The sequence below is a fragment of the Rattus norvegicus genome, chromosome 10, assembly GCF_021556685.1.
Source record: "Rattus norvegicus strain SHRSP/BbbUtx chromosome 10, alternate assembly SHRSP_T2T, whole genome shotgun sequence".
Taxonomy (NCBI): domain Eukaryota; kingdom Metazoa; phylum Chordata; class Mammalia; order Rodentia; family Muridae; genus Rattus; species Rattus norvegicus.
Genome location: NC_141543.1, coordinates 42125025 through 42148550, shown reverse-complemented (window position 1 = coordinate 42148550; position 23526 = coordinate 42125025). Strand labels below are relative to the sequence as shown.

Below are 23526 nucleotides of genomic sequence, written 5' to 3'. Positions count from 1 at the left end.
CATTAAAGGCGCATACCACCACATCTGCCTAGTGCTCCTTTGAGATTTTCTAGTGGGTGGTCTGGAGGTGAGACTAGGAATCTGCATTTTCATCTCAAACACGGGGAAGGACTCTAAGGGAAGACGGTGCCTTTCCTGAGTGAGGAGGTAGAAGAAAATATGTGGGAGAAGATGACGAGGCGGGACATTGAGGATGCCAAGGGGGACTTGAATCTGTGGGCATCTTTCCCTCTCACCGTCATGACTGTCTAGAGCTGAGAAAGGAGATTATGGTCGGGCTCTCTGGAGTCCCTCACACGGGGACACACACAATCCTCATCCCCAGGAGGTAGTGAGGGTGGACGCTCATAGCTCACTCAGGCTCTGTAGCCCAGCAGCTGGATTGTACTGCTGTCTGTGTGTGAGTCACCTGTGTGAACAGCAGACTCCTCCCCACACAGTGCAAAGTCTACGAGCTGTTAGCTTCATCTGGCTTTTGCAAGCGCGCCATGCAGTACCACACTGGAGGCTGGGCATGGTGCCTGACCCACAGGGAGCATCCTACACGTGAGTGCCAGGCATAATTCTGAGAAATCTGTCATGGCAGAAGCCAGAGAGCCATGTCTCTGTTGTTCAGCACTAGGAGACATTCCTCAGGAAAGCACAAACCCTTTCATTTGTTCTCCGCCTGTGTGGCTCTCCCTAGGTGTAAGTTTGGTGACTCCTCTGCCTTTGATTTCTAGGACTTGAAGAGAAATGACAGTCCCTTGCTGCTGCATTTAATTGGCGAGAAGCACACAGACCTGGAATTATAATTATGACGTCTTAAATGTCAAGCTCTTCAAAAGTCTGCCTTTGCCCTTGCTGTCACCCTGAACCCAAACCCTGCCTCCCACACCCAGAGCATTGCCCTCAGCCTCTCAGCCAAGCTTCACCTGGGAAATCTGAGTGACAGGTGACGTGCAGGCAGCTGGAAGACGCACAGTAAACGGAGCCTACGATGAGCTCAGAAGAGGTGAGTTGATGATCTGCTATTTATAGCCCCACTAAGAGGCTCTGGCCGCCAGCTCCATGTGAGGCTGGGTGGAAATGAGGCCTTTGCAGGCTGAAAGCACAAAATGAAATTTGGTGATTCATGGGCAGCCGCCAGTTGAAATACAAACAGGTTCCTGCTTCTCCAGCTGCACACCCGCCCCCAAATCCTTCCACACCCATCGGGAGTTCTGAGAAGAATTGCAAACCTGCTACAACCTAGGCTGTCTGTGTATGGCTCTGCTGACCTCAGCCCATCCCCTCCTGAGGCTGGGACTAGAACCTGGGTCATCCAAGAGGAACAAGGCAAGGAAAACAGAGAAAGGCTCCTGTCTTCTGTTCCCTCAGGTGACACAGGCTACAGAGCAGCTTCGTAGACCCCTGTAAATGCAGAACGTGCAAGTATGTACCAGACTGTTCTCCACTTCCACAGCCCCGGAGCCTGTCACCTGAAATAGCTGTTGTTTACTGCCCTTGGTGGTCTCTCCCCACCAGGCCAATGTCCTCCTGGATCCCCTCTCACTCCTCCTATCACCCGAGGTGAGGGTGCATTGGAGGACTCTCCCTTCCCTATAACCAAGATGGCATTCAAAGGACCAGGATAAGGAGTCACAAACCAAACCCAGAAGCCTGATAGATCACCCAGAGCTGATACCCAACCTGGGCTAGAATGCGGCCATGTTTCAAAGAAAAGTTGGAGGGCTAGAGAGATGGATGAGCCATTGAGAGCACTTGTTGTTCATCCAGACGGTCTGAGTTCAACTCCCAGAATCCACTCCAGTTCCAGTGACTGTCCTCTGACCTCCACAGACACCAGGTGGTCATAGTCCACACATGTATACGTGAGGGAAAAATACTCACACACATAAAATCAAATAAATAGGTAAATTTGAAAAGCATTAAGAAAAACTGAGTCGCTGGGTAGTGGTGGCACACACCTTTAGTCCTAGCATTTGGGAGGTAGAGGCAGGAGGATCTCCGAATTCAAGGCCAACCTAGACAATAAGACCCCCAAAACCCAAAAAAATTAAAAAGAAAAAAAGAAAAAATAAACTCGAACAACTAAACTTTTGACTATTCATAATTTTTGTTGATTGTATATACAAGGTAAAAATAAAATTTTTCTTTTTTCTTTTTCCTTTTTCTCTTTCATTCTCTCCTTTCTCCTCTTCCCCTTCCTCCTCCCCTTCCTCCTCTTCCTCCCCTTCTCTTCCTTCTCTTCCTCCCCTTCCTCCCCTTCTTCCCCTTCTTCCCCTTCTTCTTCCTCCTCCTCCTCCTTCTTTGTTATTTGAGTTAGAGTTTTCCTGTGTATTCCTGGCTGTCCTGGACCTGGTTCTGTAGACCAGACTGTCTGGCTTTGGACACAGAGACCTGCCTGCCTGCCTCTGAGTGTTATGATTAAAGGTATCACCATTGCTGAGCTCTAAGTTTTCTTTAGGAAAAAAAAAATTCATTCCATTCCAGATACTCATGTAGCTGAGGCAGGAAGATCACAAGTTCAAGACCAGACTGAACAAGTTATCGTGATTCTGTCAGTTTCTTCACTGAGACATTGGGAACTGGGGGAAACTACCATATGGGGACATGATAAAGAGGAAATGATGCAATATCTGGGTTTGGGGCGATAGCCCCATGGGAAGAGCATTGGCCACACAGGCATGAGGACCTGAGTTTGAATCCCCAGGACCCAGATTTAAAACTGGGGTGAGGGGTTGGGGATTTAGCTCAGTGGTAGAGCGCTTGCCTAGCAAGCGCAAGGCCCTGGGTTCAGTCCACAACTCTGTAAAAAAAAAAAAAAAAAGGAAAAAAAATAAAACTGGGGTGATTGCTTGTGCCTGTAATCCAGAGCTATGAGGCCTGAAAGAGAGAGGTTTATGGGGTTTGCTGGCTATTGGTGTCACTGAAAAGGGCAAGCTACAGGTTCAAGGGGAGAGCCAGTCTCAAGGGGTAAGCTAGAATAATGATCCAGCAAGGTACCCAATGCTGTCCTTTGTCCTCTGTGTATTTGAGTACACACACAGACACATACACACAGGCACACATACATGAACACACACATACACATACAGACACACACACACTCGGGCACACATACAGATACTCACACATTCACATTTGTGAGCTGGGAGTATCTTGCACAGGGTCAGGCTTCATGATGAAACCCTAGGGCTTCAGCACAGACCTGAGCTCCGTACCCGTGCCAGGCTATGCAGCATACTGGCCCTTCTTGGTATGTCCATGGCTTTGCATAGGAGCCAAGTCCCTCAGGGCTGTCTCTTGTCTGGGGCTGGCAACCTGACTCTTCTGTCCCCCTGGATGCTGGGTAGCTTCTACTGTTCCCATGAAGACTTCAGGTGCTCCCTGAGTTCTGTAGGCAACACAATAGCAGACAGCAGAGGACCTGGACAGTGACGGGAGGAGCCCACCCCACCTCTAGCTGGGTACACAGCACGATCTGCTGATTCATAGGCACTCATGAGGCCTGGGCTGTTTGTACATCCTCTCATCTCCAGCTGTCGGCCAAAGCATAATTGTAGCTGTCACTTTGGCAGCAAGATGCTGTGATGTGTCCTAATACAACTGCCTCTGCTCCACCACTCTTGGGGGTGGGAGGGATCTGCAGCTGCTCCCACGGAGAGCTGGAAACCAGTCTGCGTGAGATTTGTCCAGGTGCAGTCCCAGGGGCAGTGCGAGCCCCAGGGAGAGAGGCCCTGTGCTTGAACCAGCTGGGCGATGCCTGCGTCAGCATCTTCCGTAATGCAGTCCTGATGGCATCCATTAATGAGAGATGGGCTGCCATTGGAGGGAGGCATTTTTTTTTTTTTTTTGGCAGCTCTGAGGAGTTGGAAAGCAGCCTTTTAGACAATGCACGAGTTGGACTCCAGGGTGAATGGATAGTTAGACAGTGGTGGAGGGAGATAGTGCCAGAGACATAGCTGGGACCAAATTGAGGAGCAAGGAAGCTGAGGGCCAGACCTGCAGCTTGGACTGCATCCTAGAAGCAATTGAGAGCCTCTGGGGGCCTTAGAGGAGGGAGTGAAGTGGTCAGATGATGTGGGGTGGGGGTGGGGGGAGCACAAGCATCCTTGGGAGCGTATGTGAGTATAGGACTCACCCTCCCCACACATTTGGCAGGGAGATGCTCATACTTCTCTGGAGCACCATTCCCTGACTTAGGAGATGATGGAGACTATGTGCTTGGTGGGCCACTGCAGCAGGGATGTGGCCTCAAGCCAGCAGAGAGAACAGGCCAATGAGGGGAAGCTCTGGGCCCATACTCTCTAGCTTTGTCTGCCTTGACCAGGAGGAGCTCATGAACAAAGTACCTATGTTCAGAGATTCCAGATGTGGGTGGGGCTGCAGTACACAAAGGTGGACAGAGGATTCCCTGGCTGGGGGGGTGGTCTCACTGCTGTGGGTAGGGCTAACTTCTCAAGTTGCTACTCACAAGGAAAACAGCAGAGGGGCTGGGGATCTGGCTTCGTTGGTAGAATTCTTAGCTAGCATGCATGAAGCCCTGCACACAGTGGACATGGACATCAAGAAGCGGAGGATCAGAAGCTCAAGGTCACTTTTAACTATATAGGGACTTGGAGGCCAGCCTAGGCTACATGAGACCTTGTCATCAAAAACAAACAAACAAAAACATAAAAAGAGGATGTGGGTAGGAGATGGTTCAGCATTTAAGAATGTTTGCTGCCTTCTCAGAGGAACTAAGTTTGGTTCCCAGCATCCGCATTGACTGTTTGCAACTGTGAGTCCAGCTCTAGAGGATCCAATGTCTGTCTGGTCTCCTTGGGCACCTGCACATGGGTGGGCACCTGCACACTGGTGGGCATATGCACACAGGTAGGCACCTGCACACAGATGTGAACCTGTACACAGGTGTGAGCCTGCACACAGGTGTAAACCTGCACACAGGTGTGAACCTACACACAGGTGTGAACCTGCACACAGGTACACAGAACCACACACAGATATACACTCACTACCTAAAAACAAAAAAAAAAAATCTCTTTTAAAAATTAATCTAAGGGGGGTTGGGGATTTAGCTCAGCGGTAGAGCGCTTGCCTAGCGAGCACAAGGCCCTGGGTTCGGTCCCCAGCTCCGAAAAAAAAAAAAAAAATTAATCTAAGGGGCTGGAGAGATGGCTCAGTGGCTAGGAGTACAAGCTGCTCTTCCAGAGGACCCAAATTCAACTCCCAGAACGCACTTGGCAGCTCACGATAGTCTGCAACTAGTTCCAGGGGAATCTCATACTCTCTTCTGATCTCTTTGGTACTAGGCATGCAAGGGGTATATAAACATGCATGCAGACAGAACACATAAAAATAAAAAAGATCTAAAAACAATTGAAAATCGAAATATAAATAAAACAAACCAAAGCGAACAGCAGAGACAAAGAGCTTATCAGCATATCTAATGAAGAGATTTCCAGAAGGAAGGTTTCATTTTTTTTTTTTTTAACTAGGTCTCCCTATCACCCTATGTCAGCCTAGCTGGCTTGAATCTTGGTCTGTAGACCAGACTGAAGTCACAGATATCCACCTGCCTCCATCTCCTAAGTGCTAGGATGAAAGATGGCACCGCCACCCACAGCTTAGTGCGTTTCCGTCCTTACAAACCAATATAAACAATCCTGTAGGTTGGTTAAGGAAGACTGAGGAATAGGAAGTGCTTGGAGCCGTTCCCAGCCGATGACCCACCCCCGAGCGCAGATGCCAGCGCGTATCTGGACCATCGTGTAAGTCAGAAGGAAGACACGACTCAGTCAACAAATATTCGGTATACCTCCTCGGAAGTGCGCTGTTGTGCAAGCAGAGGTTTGGCAGTGATTCTCCAGTTCAGCTGCAAGCCATTCAGAGAAGGATGCCTTTCGGGAGGAGGAGGGGCAGGTGGAATCGTATTCCCACTCCTGTGCGGTCCTCCGTGGGGTGCTCCTCGTGCTGAGCTGAGCTTTGGAGACCAGCACTGAGCAGTGAGGAATTCCTGGCGTCGCAGTAGCTCATTCCGCAGGGCTGCTTTCGGTGGACAGTGCCTGTCCCCAGAAGGCAGGTGGCACGTCATAATGCACAGTCACCCCAGGACTGCCATCTGAGGGCTGATCTGGAGCACCTTATCAAGATGTAGTTTTGCCTATTTGGTACACTTTTCCCTTATAAATTCACCACTTTCTTCGTGGAGGCAGAGGATTCAAACCCAGGACCTCATGTTTGAAGGGCTATCCTCTTACCCACAGAACCAGCTCCTTAATCCCTTATTCTTGGCTTTTAAGACAAGATCTCATGTATCCTAGGATGACCTAGAACTCACTATATATCCAAAGATGACCTTGAACTTATAGTCCTCCTGCCTTTAAAGGGTTGGGAGTACAGGCTCGCTCTCCAGAACCCCTGGCTTTGTGCACGTGCACTAGGCAAGCACTCTACAAACTAAGCTGCAGCCCAGTTGTTTCAGACACAGGGTCCGGGTCATCACTCTCTTGCTTCAGCCGCCCAAGCACTAGGAATGCAGGCGTGTACCATTGTACACAGCTACAGATTTAAAAACAAACAAACGAATGAACAGATAAATAAACTGGCCATCCTCTTAAAAATGCAGAGGCTTCCCCACGCCGTGGGCAGGAGGATGGCTGAGACAGCCTGTAAGGGCACCTGCAGTTGTAGACTGTTAGAAGTTTAGAGTGAGGAGTTGGGGATTTAGCTCAGTGGTAGAGCATTTGCCTAGCAAGCGCAAGGCCCTGGGTTCAATCCTCAGCTCCGAAAAAAAAAAAAAAGTTTAGAGTGACTATTACCCAATGTAAATAGGAAACAGACAGACAGAAAGGACATGTGTTGTGAGCGAGCGGCTTGTGTGTAGGTACAGGCATGAGCACACACACACAAAACAAGTAAATAAATGTAATCAAACAAACTGCTGGAGAGGTGGCCCACACACACAAAACAAGTAAATAAATGTAATCAAACAAACTGCTGGAGAGGTGGCCCCGTGGATCAAGCCCTTGCCACGAAACCATGAGGACCTGAGTTCAGATTCCTAGAATCTTCACACCGCTATAGCGGGAGCATGACTGTGTGATCCCAGGCTCCTATAATGAGATGTGAGGTAGAGACAGAAGGCAGTGAGGGCACAGAGAAACACTGTTTCAGGGGGAAAAGTGTATACTTCACATGCCAGCAAGGGTGAATATGCAGAAGGGAACAAAAGACCCTCCTGTCTTAAACACAGTGGAAGGGAAAGGCTGACCAACACCCAAGACTGCTCTCACCTCCACAGGAGTGCCATGGTGTGCTGTGTGCCCAAATTCACATACATACATACACATATCACATGCAAATACACACACACACACACACACACACACACACACACACACACACACACACACTAGCTTATGTCCCCAGCATAGAGTCAGGAGGATTAGAAGCTCCAGGTCATTCTCAGTTACATAGTGAGCTCCAGGCCACCCCAGGTTACAGGCCTGGCCACCTCTGGCTTGGTTTTGGGGTGTGGTTTAGTAGTAGAGCATTTGCCTAATTTACACTTCAGTGGCTCCAAACAGGACCAAACATCACTGACCTCACACTTCCTGTAGATCAAGAATCCAGAGTGACTTCACTACAGGGTTCAAGAGGCGTCAGTTGTCAGTCGGGATGTCAATGGGGCTGTGGTCTTCTGAAAGCTTGAGGAGGGGGCTGGAATATACTGAGAAGTTGACCTTTGGTGCTGGCAGGAACCATGGGTTCCCTACTGTGACCTTAATCCTTGTGTTCACTTGAGTGAACCCAAAGCAAGGCCCCTGGCCTTTCCTGGCCTAGAGCTTGCAACCCTCGAGAAAGCAAAGCACAATTAGTGTCCCTTATGACACTGTGGCAGAAGCAACATGCTTTACTTTCTATGGTTGCATCTCTGTGATATCTCAGGTTGTAGGTTACACAGGCCAGCCCTACTTCATGGAACGGAGAAAGGAACAAGAAAGAGTATTGGGAACTGGGCACTGAGGGTCACTGGGAGCCATCTTAGAAACTGGCAACCATATCTGTTGTCCTTAAAGAAGCTTCCACCTTGAGTTCCAAGATGGCTGCTCTCATTCCAGCTGTCAGTTATAGAAAATGCTTTGCAGTTAAGGTGAACAAGAAGAAAGGAGGCAGGGCATGCTTTTTCTCCTCTAAGGATGCTTTCTAGATGTTGGGCACAACATTCTACATGTACCTTGTTAATCAGAATTTGTTCACATAGCTGCAAAGGAGGCTGGCATATTGAGTATTTATTCTGGGTGAGTCTGTGCTTGCTTGTCCATACACTGTAGGACAAGCATCAGTCTCTGCCACACTGACAAGGTTGGGGGCTAGGGGACATAGAGAACATCACAGAACTTTGGTTTCTGTATGGATTAGAACTTCTGAGCTATCTTGGCTGGGGTGTGTGTGTGTGTGTGTGTGTGTGTGTGTGTGTGTGTGTGTGTTATTGAGAGTACATATTGATAACTCATGACTCACGAATTAATAAATGTAAAAAGAAAATTGTATTGAGAGGGGCTCAGGAGACAATTGAACATTAAAAACAAAGTCAGGAGGGGTTGGGGATTTAGCTCAGTGGTAGAGGGCTTGCCTAGCAAGCGCAAGGCCCTGGGTTCGGGCCCCAGCTCCGAAAAAAAAAAAAAAAGAAAAAGAAAAAAGAAAAGGAAAAAAAAGAAAAAAGAAAAGAAAAAAAAAAAAACAAAAACAAAGTCAGGGGAGGGTAAGATGGGTCAGAGGATAACTGATTACTGACAAGCCTGAGGACCTGAGTTCAATCCCTGAGACCCGCATGGTAGAAAAGTAGAATTCACTTCTACAAATTGTCCTTAAACTTCCAAATGGGTATTGTGGCATGTACACACACACACACACACACACACACACACACACACACACACACTCGCTAAATGAAAAACGACAACAGACAGACCCAGTTTTTGAAATCCAGCCAAGGGTGGTCCTAAAAACGAAGCAGAGTCTCCATCTGCCCATCACAGGAGGCCTGGGGAGAGGAACTTCCTCACATACACGCAACTGCAGGTTTAAACAGATTCCAGGCTGCCGAGTAACGGGTCCAAATGCAGAGGCGCAGATGGGCAGCTCCACCAGCTGTGTTGTGAAAAAGATCATATGATTCTGGTCAATGAACCGAAGAGACCAAATGCAGGCAAGCTTGCACGGAGCAGTGGTGTTACCTTGAGACCTCCTGGAGTCCGCAGCCAGGGCCCTAGCAGCCTGACTCAGCTGGGAAGGGTGTGAGACACCAAGGCCTGACCACACAAAGGATGAGAGTGCTCTCTCTCTCTCCCTGGAGGCTGGAGGAGGACCAGATTCTGGCTTTACTGAGTAGCCAGTGACAGGGACCCCAGCCTTAGAAGAAGGCAAAATCTGCAAACAGAAGGCTTAGGCTTGGAACCCAGAGGATAGCAGGTTCCTGGCAAGGCCCTTCTAGTGGGAATGGCTGGTCGTTCTGCTGTGGGCAGCATGGACATTGGGACCTAACTGGAAATGAGAGTGAAGAGGTTGGACAGAGTGAAGTCTGTGGGACTTGTGGCATGGAAGGTATCTGGTTGTGCCCATGATTAGGGGAGGTAGCCCAAGCGGCTGAAGTCTTGGGTCCTCCATCCTCCAGCTGACCAGCTGTATCAGAGGCTGTGTTCCCCTGCGTGCTTGGGCCAAACTTACACTTCCCAACACATTGGGCTCTCAGTCACCACAGCAAGCATCCTCCCAACATCTCGCCTCTGTCTTGCTCAGTGTCCAGAGTTCACCAAGGCTTGGAGGACCTCTGCAGACTCCTCAATAGATGCCCTTTCAGGAGACACCTACAGAGCCTGGAACTGAACCTCAGTTGGTGGAGGGCTTGCCTCACGTGCACAAGCTCCACATGAATGAGGTACATGCTTGTAATCCCAGCACTCAGGAGCTGGATATAGGGGTGTCAGAAAGCCAAGGCATCCTTGGCTACATAGCAAGCTTGAGACCAACCTGAGCTACATGGTCCTATCAGACAGAGGGGTGGGGGAGGAAGGGAAAGAGGGGAGAGAGCGATCCAGCCTCTAACTGAGGCCAGTCTCCCCATCTTGGGGGAGAAGATGAGGAAAGATGATGGGTCACTGAGACGGCAGGATAGCAGGGGTCGATTTATGGATGCAGAGTGTTGTGTCCAGGCTGGACTTTGCAGTCTACAGTTCAGTTGTACCAATGTTCATTCAGCATCTGCTCAGCGGTGAGGACAATAGAAGAGCCACACCCCACATCCCGGGGTCCCAGAATAGAGGAAGGCTCTCTGACATCACCCCAGACACACAGACAAAACAAAACAGTGGAGAATGTAAAATGCAGAGATGGATTAAGTGCGACAACCCCCCCCCCCCATGATGGGTGTCTAGTGAGGAAGCTGGGAGGGAAGGGAACCCAGAGGAGGTGACACCTGCAGGAAGGACCAGGCATCTGAGGAAGCCCACATCCCTGCACCTGCAAACTCCCCAGGGCAGAGGTTAGGGGAATTCCAGACCTGCTGTACTCCTTGCCCTCTTAAGTCTCTGATTCCCTGGGGGTTAGTGTGGCCTTGATCTCCTGCCATTGAGCAGTCCTGCTAAGCTGAGAACTCTGCCATTATCCTCTGGGCTTCTTGTTGTCTTTGGGTCTCTGGTATCTCACCTGTAAATTAAGAAGGGCGTGGGATCTCTCTGCCCTCTGAGAACTTTCCCAGAATTCTAGTCCTTATCTATGAAGTTCACCCAAGTGACCTGGGTAGATTCATAGTCCTGACTGCATAGCCACCTCTAATGGGGCAGGAGACAAATCCAGAAGGGGTATTGGGTGACCCACTGTGATCTATTTCCTGTCATCAGATCGAGTCCCCAAGATCTCTGGGTCCTTTGAGAAGCCATGGAAACCCTGTCATCACCTAAATGCTCATCTGGCCCTCGCAGCCAGTTCTACAATACGAAAAGGGCCCAGGCTCATGCTAATACACTCTGGGCATGTGTGCTGTGCAAACTTGCTCTTCCTCAGGACCCAGGAAAAGAGAGGTGCAGAAAAGCTGAGCAGTTTGGCTTGAGGTCTTAACCGAAGAGCCTCTCTGGAGCTATTCTATGGAATGAAGGAAGCATGAACTCCGTAAGATCCAGAGGGTACCAGGTCCTCTCAGAGTCAAAGTGGGCAGGTGAGACTAGAGCTGTCCTTGGTCATCTAGAAAGACCCTCTTCTGGTCATTGTTCTTCTCTCTGGAATATGCAAGGAGTCTGCTGGCAGTTCTGGGCAGGTCGCATCCCTCTGAATCAGGCTGGCACTTAAGGCCTTCCCTGCAGTCCCTTGAACCTCTCACTAGTACCCCATACTCTCTTTCTGCATCCATCTCGTGTGTGTGTGTGTGTGTGTGTGTGTGTGTGTGTGTGTGTGTGTCTTCTGAGGAAGCACGCATACAGAGGACAGAGGTCAACCTCAAGTAGCTTCCTCAGTCACTTTCCACCCTGTTCCTTGTTTCTTTATGTGGAAGTCAGCTACACTGACTGGCCAATCAGCCCTGGGCCCTGGATGTTCACCTACCGCTGACTCCCCGGCACTGGGATCACAAATACATACAACAACCACTCCTGGTTTGTTATGTGGGCTCCAGGGCTGGACTCAGGTCTCCATGATTGTGTTGGCTGAGCTAGGCATTACCATTCATTCATTCATGCATTCATGCATTCATTTACTGTCATCCCCCTGAGAAGATCTCCCATGTTCCCTCCCGGTCCGAGATTTCTCTTTCACCATATCCCACTGTTCTCTCTCTGTCCCACCTGACCAGGCCCAACCTCAACACTGTTTCTCTGAACCTGTGGCCTAAGGGCTGGGGCTTTTTATTGGATTTGCATCTTTAATTACAGGAGCCATGCATGCTTGTAAAAACATTCCCACATTACAGATGTGTGCTCAGTAAAACGAGTGTGTCACCCTGACGTCTTTTTCCCTAAACCTCACTGCAATTAGCTGGACACAGGCACCCGAAGGCTCTTGGGGACCGTCCCTAACTGCTTGATGCAGGATGGCAGAGCAGGGCTGGGGACGAACAGTGCTAGCTTCCAGAGTGTGGTGATATGGGTTTACTTAGAAACAAAACCCCCAAGGTCAGTGTGGGACCTCTTGATTTCTTTTACAAGACAGTTCAAAGCACAGAGCCCCAGGGAGGCATTCCTAGTTCTTGTGGGAATAGCATTCTAATTCACCCAAGAGCCAGAAACTCAAGTTCAAAAGGCACACAGGTCTCTAGAGAATGCTCTCGGCCTAGCGTATCCAGCCAGAACAAGCCAAGGCAGAGCTGAGTCCAAGTCTGTGGTCACTTGGTGAGATGAAGAAGGGCAGAGTATGTAACGTGGCCTTTCTTCCTCCAAGCTGGTCCCCCGCCTGGGAGGCCATCTCCCAGAAAACTACAGAACCTTCACGACGGTATTGGCAAAATGGTGACTCTCCTTCCAATGTCACCAAAGTAAGACTGGTTCTGGGGATAAATGAACCCAGTCTTTCTAAGTAGAGGATGTAAGAATCATGGTTGTGCTGCATGTGCTTCTCCAGGGGAGAAGGGACTGGTGTATTAATACCATTTCGGTCACCCTACCCCATGATGGTGTGGAATGTTCATCCAAGGTGTTAGCATCTCAACTAAGACTTAAAGGAGAAGCAAGTAGGGTGGCTAAAAGAGAGGAGCAGCATCCCCTGCAAGAGGGGCCACAGATATCAGAGACATTGAGAGGACATGATGTGTGTGTGTGTGTGTGTGTGTGTGTGTGTGTGTGTGTGTGACCTGGGTGTGATGAAGTGGAGTCACGTGGGGTGTGCAGACCACTCCATCAAGCCAAAAGGTCAAGCCTTTGTCCCAACGACCAAGGGACCTAAGGGAAGCTTGACAAGTTGAGAGGAAGTGAATGGCTTTAGGTGAATGACAATGGTGGCCAGGACCAGGGTCCCAGCTTAGAATTCAGGATAGCATGCAAGGGGACAGGGGAAAGGAAGAAGACCCAGGCTTGATGGTTGAGGACGTGGATCTTAGACAGACAGACCGACAGATAGACAGAGAAGCATTGAGCAATGCAATTGTCAAGTGGGTTAGACTCCCTATGGGGAGCTGAGGGCCCTACCTCAAATGAAGGTTAAGGTAAGTTAAGGCCCGATGGGGCTCTCTAGTCTGCTAAAAGCAGTAGACACCTGTTGCCGACCTCCATTTGGGGGTATCCTGTTTGAGACACTGCTAGACACCACAGTCTTGGAATGGCTGCCCCAGGCACATAGCTACTCTCTTCAAGGCTTCTCCCAAGGCAGAGGAAACGTCCTGCCAGTTGGTCATATTCTGGTTTATCTCTGAGTTCTTTTGGGTCTCTGGGTGTTCAACGGTGGCCCAGTAGGGTTCTGGGATGCTGCCTGGAGCCATGAAAATTGGGGCATTGGGCTGTTCGGCGTGGTGAATTGGAAAGTCTCTGACTCCCTAGTTCCCTGAGTGACTTTGACATGGCTTTCTTCCCTAGGCCTCTCCCTCCAGCCCTAAGGCCTTTGTTCACACTTTTTACTCTGTCTTCTTCGCTTCTTTGTCCTTACCAAGGCAGATCTTACCAGCTTCCCAGGTCAGAGTCTGTGAGTAGCGTGCCCCACCCCCCATTACTTCTTCCCATTCACCGAAGTCCTCCGTTGGTTTGTGGCCTTCCCAAACAGACCATGACCTACTCACCTTTCTAGCCCCAGCATCTACCAAGGGGATCTGTCCCTGATGTAGATCCTGAATGAATAAGCAAGTAAATGAGCGAACGGATGGACAGATTGCATTTGAGAAAACCAGAGGCTTGGGACAATAAGATGGCTCAGCCGGTAGAGGTACTTGCTGCCAAACCTGAAGAACTCAGTTCAGGTCCTAGAATCCAATAGTGGAAGGAGAGCACTTAAAAGGTTTCTTCTGGCTAAGCATGATGACATGTCTTTAATCCCAGCACTTGGGAGGCAGAGGCAGGCAGGTCTCTGTGAGTTTGAGACCAGGTTGGTCTATAAATGGAGTTCCAGGGCAGCCAGGGCCTCACAGAGAAACCTTGTCTCAAAACAACAACAACAACAACAACAACAACACTGTTCTCTGACCTCCACATGTTTGCTCTGGTACATGCACACCACCTTCCCCCCTGAAAAAATGTGTAGGAGAAAAAGGCAAGGCACTCATGAACTTGGAGAAGCTGTGGTTGTGACTCTTTAGCACACAGGAGGAAGGGGGTCACAAGTCCCCACCCCTGACCATGAGGTAATGGTTTTGGCTTCTGAGGGAGGAAGTGTCAGTTTTCTCTGAGGATGTGGCCCCCTGCTAGGTGCTGCACACTCCCATGGAGCATGCCTGCACTGAGGAAGCACAGTGGATTGTTTTAAAATAGAGGATACAAAGCTGGGGGTGGGGTGGGAGTGTGGAGGAAGGAGTTAGGGTGACTATGATAACAATACACTGTATGAAATTCTCAATGGACTAATTAAAATATACTAAAAAGAGGAAGAGGGTGAAGGAGGCTGGGTGTGGTGTGCACATCTTTGATCTCAGCACTGGAGAGGCAGAGGCAGGTGGATTTCTGTGAGTCTACATAGTGAATTCCAGGTCAGCCATGTAGAGAGACCCTGGCTCAATTAAATTAAAAAAAAAAGAAAGAAAGAAAGAAAGAAAGAAAGAAAGAAAGAAAGAAGGAAAGAAAAAGGAAGGAAGGAAAGAAGAAGAGGAAAAAAGGAAGAGTAGGAAGCGGAAGAAAGAGGAAGGGAAATCGAAAACTCAATTGGACAGGTTTCTTCCCCCAACTGAAATTCTCTAGGGCTCCACTGCTGGACACCCAGTCCTCACACATCCTGGGCAAGGACTCTGCCACTGAGCTACAGTCCCAGCCTGAGATTCCATGACAAGCCCCGTGGTGTAGGTCATGGACCTCTGCCTCTTTAGTGCCTGGCTATGACACAGCTCTTCTGAGGCCAAGCCTGAGGTCTAGCTTAGGGCCGGGTGAGTCATCTCCCAAGAGTATAGGGTGCACAAAGTCACCTATGGCAACCTTTGCTTTCACCACCGTAGGTAAGCGTCACCTAATGAGATCCTACAAGACACCCCAGGGGTGTAGAGCTCATGCCTAGCAAGTGTAAGGCCTAGGGTTATATCCCTGGATACACACACACACACACACACACACACACAGAGTTCTGCAATTACCTGTCTGAATGTCTGATCCTTCCTGGCTCTGTCAGGGGTTAGGAGCTGACAGTGCTCTCTCTCTCTCTCTCTCTCTCTCTCTCTCTCTCTCTCTCTCCCTCTCTCTCTCTCTCTCTCTCTCTCTCTCCCTCTCTCCCTCCCTCTCTCTCTCTCTCTCTCTGTGTGTGTGTGTGTGTGTGTGTGTATGTGTGTGTGTGTGTGTATCTGTGGTGTCTGTGTGTCTGTGTGTCCATCCAGTGTCAGGGAGGGAACCCAGGACCTCTTACAGGTAGATCAAGCTTTCTTTCATGGAGGTACACCCCAGCCTTCTCCATTATTGTGAGGACACACGCAAGACAGCTGGCTGAGGTAGAAAGGGCCTACCTAAAGGTTAGAGGTATCACAAAGAGTCCATCCACTTCAAGAACACTGCTAGTGTCCCCGTTGTGACTCGAGGGTGAAGTATTGCCCACAGGCTCATGTGATTGAACACTTAGTCCCTGCTGGTAGTCCTGGCTTTGGAGGCTGTGGGACCTTTGGAGAAGGAGGCATGGTTGGTGGAGGTGGACCACTAAGAGTAAAACTTTGAGGGTTCCGATCCAACCTGTCCCAAGCCCGAATGCAAACTCTACCATGCCTTCCCTAACAGGGTGGACAATTCCCTTCTAAACCATGAATCCAAATAAACCCTCCCATCCTTCAGTTCTGTGGGATGCTCCGTCATGTTCTGAGGAAGCCAATGGTCCTAAGAGTCAGGATAGGAAGTTCTCATTCCAATAAACCAACAAGGGACATGGAGAGCAGACGACCTGGGTGACAAGAGGAGACAGGTACAATGTTCATGATGCTGATGACAATGTCCTGACAGCTCCCACCCCTAGTCCTCATTCTGATGGAGGAAGTCTTGCAAACCCCAGAGGTTTGGGTATCCTAAAGGACACCCATTTGCTATCACACCTTGATGTGTCAGGTTTCAGCCACCCCCGCCCACTCAGACCATGATTCTTCTTTGTTTCCCTCATGGTTGCTTAGTACTTTAGCTGGTCCAGGCCCTCCTTAAAACGATATAGGTGATTTGAGCTGGTAGTGGAGCACACCTTTAATCCCTGCACTCAGGAGGCAGAGGCAGGCAGATCTCTGTGAGTTCACAGCCACCCTGGTCTACAGAGCTAGTTCCAGGACAGCCAGGGCTACACAGAGAAGCCCTGTCTCAATAAATAGATACATAGTCAGTCAGTCAGTCAGACAGACAGACAGACAGACAGACATAGAAAGATATAGATAGATAGCATAGGTGAATACCATCACTGTCAAATCATTGCCAAAACTCCAAAAGCAAACTGGGCATCATGGTACATACCCACGGTGTGCTTGAGAGTTAGAGGCAGTGAGGAGCAAGAATTCACAGCCCACCTGGCTTAAATGAGACTCTGTTTCAACAGCAGCAGCAGCAACAACAACAAGAGGAAACCAAAGACCTCAAAAGCAGTTTTCAGAAATATAAAAATCCATCTTAAATTTGGTGCTGGAGATTTGACTCTTGCGGAGGACACTTTGTTTTCCATGGAACTCCAGTTCCATGGCACCAGATACCCTCTTCTGGCTCACAGGAACCAGGAGTGAACGTGGCGTACCAACAAGCACGCAGACAAAACACTCATATACATAGAATATACGTTTAAAATAAATCTTAAATTTATATAATATTTCAAAAGATTCTATTTTAGTTTCATTTTAGTTGCTGTCATGAAACAACCCCAACAAAAAGCAACTTAAGGGGTTATTTCCTCTCACAGTTAGTCCATTATTATGGGGAAGTCAAGGCAGGAACTTCAAACAGCTAGTCGTGGTATCCTCAGTCGAAGGTAGAGAGAAATGATGCATGCACAAGCGTGTGCGAGCACACACACACACACACAAACACACGCACACACAAACACACACAATCACACATACACTGTACCCGGTTCAATTTTTCCCTTTATCTAGGGAATGGCGCCACCCACGGTGGGTTGGGTCTTTCCATCTCAATCAACACAGGTCAGTATCACACGAACAGACCCACAAGCTAACTCAATGTAGACAATTCCTTACCGAGATTTTCTTCTTAAGGGACTCTAGGTTGTGTCTAGTTGACAGTGAAAGCTGACCGTCCCAGAAGCCCCCACAGCCAAGGCAGTCAGGAAAGTGAGTAAAGACGTGGCTTTCCATTCCTGACTTCAGAACTGCACAGCTACATTAATCAAAAAGAAAAAAGTTGCCGCCACAAAGACAGACATAACAAACCAGCACGACAAAACGGAGCTCAAAAGGAGCCCCCATATGTGGTTGAATAATTGGGAAGGGGCAACGTTGTTGTGGTTTCACTGAGAAACGCCCTCCAGAAGCTCATGCACATAACAGTTGGTCGCCGGTTAGTGGTGCTGTGTAGGGAGGCTACAGAACCTTTAGGGTACAGCCTTGCTGGAAGAAGAATATTGGTTCAGATGGGCCTTGAGGACTGCTAGCTTGTTCCGCCCCCTACTTGCTTTTCCTGCGTGAATGAGACGTGCTCAGCCAGCTTCTGGCTCCTGCCCCTGGTGTCATCTAGCTCTCTGAAACTATAAGCCAAAATGATAAGCTGCCTTCCTTGAGCTGCATCCGGTGAGGGTCTTTTAATGCAGCAACAGGAGATTGCCTGGTGCAGGGGCTTTGCGTTGTTGTTGTTGTTGTTATTTAGCAGTCTTGCTCTAGCCCAGGTTGACTTAGAACTCATGGTGATCCATCTATCTCAGCCATCCGGTGCTGGGGGAACAGGTATGAGTCATTACACAATTCTGGTACCAAACAATTTCTGATAATCACTCAGTGAAGAAAGGATGGACTTTTCAACAAACAAAGCAAAACTGGACCCTTATCTTGAACCACATGTGAGTATTAACACAAAATGGTTCAAAGGTCTAACACAAGCTGGAGAGAAGGCTCAGTGGCTAAGAGTGCTTTCTGCTTTTAGGACCAGAGTTCTGCTCCTAGCACCTACATCGGGTAGCTCATGATCACCTGTAACTTCAGGTCCAGGGAATATGATGACCTCTTCTGGCTTCCGTGGAAACCCACATTCACATGGCACACACAGAAACAGACAAACACACATACAAATATACACATAAAAAATTAAAAATAGATAATTTTAAGGTGAAAATTGTCCTGGGGAGATGGCTCAGTAGGTAAAGGCTCTTGCTGCCAAGTCTCATGGTTTGAGTTAAATCCCTAGAATCCTCATGGTGGGAGGGAATAAAGGTCCAGAGATTGTCCCGTGAATGCCACTTGTGTACATACAAAATAAATAAATACTTAATTAAAAATTAATCGTAATTTTCACTTTATGTACGTTTTGGTGCACAAATCTGGGTGCAAGGAGCTCAAATCCTTAAGCATTCTTTGTAGAGCGTTGACTCAACTTCTTTAGAGACCATGAGGACAGACTGTGGCACTAGACTGCCAACAGTCTGGGGACTTTCACTTCCACACTGGACCACAACCACCTGTTATGTCTATTGCTAACATGCTCTCCCATCCTCCATAGACTAGCAATGGTCCTCTCCTGCTTCCCCTAGATTGGGCCTTCAGCTCTCTCTGCTTCTGCTCAGGAAAACAAGGTGTCCATTCCCTTCTGGTTCAAGAGATTCATTTTTTAAGGGATGGATAGATAGACATGCCTGGTATTTTAAGATTCTCGATTTCTTCTCAAGCTTTATTTTATATTTTAAAAGATTTATTTATTTTTATTTATATGAGTACACTGTAACTGTCTTCAGACACACCAAAAGAGGGCATCAGATCTCATTACAGTTGGTTGTGAGCCACCATGTGGTTGCTGGGATTTGAACTCAGGACCTCTGGAAGAGCAGTCAGTGCTCTTAACCACTGAGCCATCTCTCCAGCCTGGTTCAATAATCTTGTTCTTTTGCCCTGTACTTTCTTGTCAGGGAGGCTGAAGCCTCTGCTGTAAAGAAAGCAGAGGCCTACAGCAGGTTTGCAGGCCATTATCTGTAAGACAAGGCTTCATCCTTTGTTGAGACAGAGTCTCGAAGTGACAATTTTGAACTTTTGGTTTCTTTTAAAAGGCACAGAAATATTGTAAGAATATGTTTTTATTTTAATCTCAGCTGTGGGATACAGGGCTGTTTCAGACTGTCCACAGGAGCTGACTATGATTTGCCTCATGCTCTAGCAAGGGCATGATTTTGCCAGTGGCGGACAGTTTTTGAGATTGTGTAACATTTGGAATCCTGGGAAATTTTCAGTAGGTACATCAATGCTAGGACCCCTCCCTGCCAGAGGTGTTGTTGTTGGCTGTTAGTTGGTTGCTGTTGGTTGTTGATGGTTGTGATTTGTTTAGTAGTTATGCATGAAGCAAGAGGAGGAAGAAGAAGAAGAAGAAGGAAGGAGGAGGAGGAGGAGCAAGAGGAGGAGGAGGAAGAAGAAGAAAAAGGAGAAGGAGGAGAAGGAAGAAGGAGGAGGAGGAAGAGAGGGGGAAGGAGAAGGAGAAGGAGGAGGAGAAGGAGAAGGAGAAGGGGAAGAAGAAGAAGAGGAAGAGGAAGAGGAAGAGGAAGAAGGAGAAGAAGAAGAAGAAGAAGAAGAAGAAGAAGAAGAAGAAGAAGAAGAAGAAGAAGAAGAATCACAAGAAGAACAAGAACAAGAACAAGAAGAAGAACAACAAGAACAAGAAATTAGATATGCTGACAGTAAAGATCAAACTTGCCCCAGGGAACTCCATGCCCCTAATCAGCAGGAAGTAGTCTAACAAAGTCACCACTTTCCTTTCTATCCATTTTCTCTGCTATCTAGCTTCAGGGGTGTTGAGAGTGTGGAGAAAGGTGGAAGAGAGAAGAACCCACAAAGAAGCAAATGCTGGCCACAGTGTCTTACTATGTATCCCTCCTGGTGTTTACAGTTAGCGCTGGCTAAGCACAAGAGCAGGGATGAAGTCGGATCATGTTCAGTTATTCCTACTGTGGCTCCTACGAAGCCTCAAGGTGTTTGGATCCTGACAGACACAATGACTACTGCTATGTGGCTTACTGAAGAGCAATGGTTGGGTGACTCTAGAACTGTTTGCCTTGAGCAGATAGAACTAGTTATGACTATACCTCAGAGTGACAGGAGAATAACGGGACAGGCAAGAGATTTCATTAGGGTGTCCAGGATTACAGACATTCGTATTACTCTGTAACCCCCTGTTTTTAATAAGATGACTGCTAGAATTATAGAGCCACTATGTAAGCCAGGCTGGCCTAAAACTCATAAGAATCTGCCTGCCTCTGCCCTGAGAGGTCTACTTTCAAAGGTCTGAGATGTCTGGCAGAAAGCCCTCCAGCACAATGGAGGATGCACAGTAGGTGTCCAGTAGTAACTGCACTTACTGTGACTACTTTTCTTCATATGAGTGTGGGATGCTCCCATGGTCTCATCTACTCTCACCCTTTGAGCTGCAGCCACACCCTTCCCTACCATAAAACATTTGTGTCTACCTCAGGTCCTGTTGACCTACCTCATGGAGCATCAGAGAATTTAAGAAAAACCCGAAGGGCTGGGTATGCAGCTCAGTTGGTAGGCTGCTTGCCCAGGTGTACAAAGCCCTGGGTTCCACCCCCAGCTCCATACAATCTAGTCATGGTGCCACAGCCTGTACACCCAGCACTAAGCAGGTGTAGCCGTGAATATCAAGGTTAAGACATCCTTTGCCGTGTTGAGAATTTGACGCCTGGCTGGGCTACATAAGGTATAGTCTGAAGGAAACGAAGGGGGCTAGAGAGATGGCTTGGCAGTTAAAAGCATTGGCTGCTCTTCCAGAGGTCCTGAGTTCAATTCCCAGCAACCACATGGTGGCTCACAACCATCTGTAATGGGATTCGATGCCCTCTTCTGATGTGTCTGAAGACAGTGACAGAGTGTACTTATATATAACAACAAATAAATCTTTAAATTTTTATGTGTATGTGTATTTGGCTCATATACATGTTTGTGTACCACATGTATATCTTGTGTTTATGGAGGTTGGAAGAGAGCATCATTATATCCTGAAACTGGAGTCAGAGATGTTTGTGAGCTGCCATTGTGGGCGTTTGGAACTGAACCCAAAACCTAGGACTTTATGCAGGCTAAGCGAGTCCTCTATTAATGAAGCAACATCTCCCGCTCTTTCCATTGTCTTGATGGTGAATAGAAGTCCAAAAGCATATGATGGTCTAGAGAGATGGCTCAGCATTGAAGAGTACTTCCTGTGTAATTATGAGAACCAGAGTTTGATCCCAGCATCTGTGTAGCAATCTTCCATGCCTGTAATCTCAGCAACAAGGGGCTAGAAACAAAAGGATCACCAGGGCTTGCTAGCTTCCAGTGTATCTGAAAAAAACCCCAAATCCTAGTCTAGAGAGAGACTCTGTCTCAAAAATAATAAATGAAGAATTACAGAGGAAGATACTCAACACAGCCTTCTCTGTGTGGGCATACACTAACACACTTATTGTCTTAGCTAGTGTTCTATGGCTGTGAAGACACACCATGACCAAGGAAACATAAAAGAAAGCACTTAACCGGGAGGGGGGGGGGCTGTTTACAGCTTCCGAGAGTTAGTCTTTATCATCATGGCAGAGCGTGTGGCAGGCAGGCTTGGTGCTGGGTTTGTTGAGTGTTACATCCTGATCTACAGGCAGGAGGCAGAGAAAGACACTGGGTCCAGCATGGACTTTTAAAACCTCAAGGTCCACCCCCAGTGACACACCACCCCCAACAAGGCTACACCTCCTAATCCTTCTGATCCTTCCCAAACAGTTCCATTTCACGGTGACTAAGAATTCAAATAGATGAGCCTACAGGGGACAGTCTCATTCAGACCACTACATATACCATACACGCCTATCTACATTCATACATAGATCTTTTAACATAGAAATGTGAGAGGTGAGAGTGATTGTTGCTCAAGCATGCAGATTCCCGTGCTGAACTTGGATCCACAGCACCCATATGGAAAGCTGGGCTCGGCTACCTATGCCCTGGGTAGGGAGGAAAGGCAGAGACAGGATAGATGGTCTCTGGGACTTACTGGCTACCAGCTAGCTAGAAAAAAGCTCCAAATTCAGTGAGAGGTCTGTCTTAAAGAAGTAAGACGGAGAACCACAGAGGGGACACACAATGTTCTCTGGTCTTGGCATACATTTATGGCCTGTGCCACACAAACACACACACACACACACACACACACACACACACACACACACACACACACAAGGAAGTGCACACATACTTGTATGAGGAAGAATCAGAAGTTCAGGGTCACCCTTGGCTACAGAGGGAGTTTGAGGCCAGCCTGTGCGACAAGAGATTCTATCTCAAACAAAACAAAACAAAAAGAAGGAAAGCTCTACGAGAACTTCCAGCTATAGTTGGAGCTCTGTTGCATATTGCCTTGTTTGCTCAGTGCCGAGGAAACCATGGGATGAGAGATGGCCTGGTGCCAAAGGCCTGAATGGCAGGCATGCCTCTTGCATGACCACCATCAAGCGAGCCAACTCTTGGTACCCAACAGCCTCAGACCCAGACAGCCTGTGCCAGGGTGTGTGGGTTGGAGGAGTCAGCACAGAAGCTTCCTGCTCCAGGCATTTCAGGTCTGTACAGGTCCTCCATCCCACCTCTGGAGACTGCTCCCACATCAGAAGCCTCCCCTGGGTCCGCACCACAGGCTCAATAGGTGAGGTGCCTCCTCTGATTCTTTCAGAGGTGGGAGGCAGAAAGCAAAAACTGTGATCCTCATGCCAGACACAAACCCTGGGAAATTACTTGCCCTAGGGCAAGCTTTCAGAAACCCTGGCAAGGAACCCAAGCCCCAGGGACAGTAAGAATGGCTAGTTAGCGGGGTCTCTGGTGTTAGGGGTGGGGTGGGGACTTCTAAACGTGGGTAAGGAACTGGAAATTAACCCATGGGCTGAGCCACCCTTGACAAGGAACTTGCACCTCTTCTGACCAATTGAGACTCTTAAAGCTCTCAGCCTTACCAAATTTACCTTATTTTCTCATTTCCTTTTCTTTTTTCCCTTTTTTGACAGGGTTTTATGTAGCCCAGGCCGACCTAACAGATACTATGAAGTAAAGATGACCTAAGAATGGCCTTGCACGGGGTTGGGGATTTAGCTCAGTGGTAGAGCACTTGCCTAGGAAGCGCAAGGCCCTGGGTTTGGTCCCCAGCTCCGAAAAAAAGAAAAAAAAGAAAAAAAAAAAAAAAAAAAGAATGGCCTTGCACTTCCTCCTGCTCTCACTTCCTGAATGCT

General features: G+C 48.3%; 1 long non-coding RNA gene across 1 annotated transcript; it reads left to right on the top strand.

The window, feature by feature from the left end:
• Positions 1 to 431: 431 nt before the first annotated feature.
• On the top strand, positions 432 to 2078 carry LOC148002858 (uncharacterized). The gene is made up of 3 exons (XR_015631597.1): positions 432 to 546; positions 723 to 994; positions 1360 to 2078. It is a non-coding gene; the product is annotated as an uncharacterized LOC148002858 (long non-coding RNA).
• The last annotated feature ends 21448 nt before the right edge of the window (positions 2079 to 23526 follow it).